The sequence below is a fragment of the Parus major genome, chromosome 26, assembly GCF_001522545.3.
Source record: "Parus major isolate Abel chromosome 26, Parus_major1.1, whole genome shotgun sequence".
Lineage (NCBI taxonomy): Eukaryota > Metazoa > Chordata > Aves > Passeriformes > Paridae > Parus > Parus major.
The window spans coordinates 1,797,856-1,798,105 of NC_031795.1; positions in this window are offsets into that span (position 1 = coordinate 1,797,856).

The window sequence follows — 250 nt, forward strand, 5'->3', positions numbered from 1 at the left end:
CCTGGTGACTCAAGCCTGCGTCAGGGGCTGCGTGTCCCTTCGCGTGGATTTTTTTTTTTTTTATTTTTTTAAATCGCTTTTCCCTTTCTTTCTTTATTTCCCGGGAGCCGAGCGGAGTTACCTCCCTCCGGCGAAGGCGAGCGGGGCCGGGCGAGCCCAGCGCGCATCCACCGGGCGGTGGCGGGGAGGGGACCCGGAGCGGGGCGGGGGACCCGGAGCGGAGCCACCGGGACCCGGAGCGGGGCGGGGG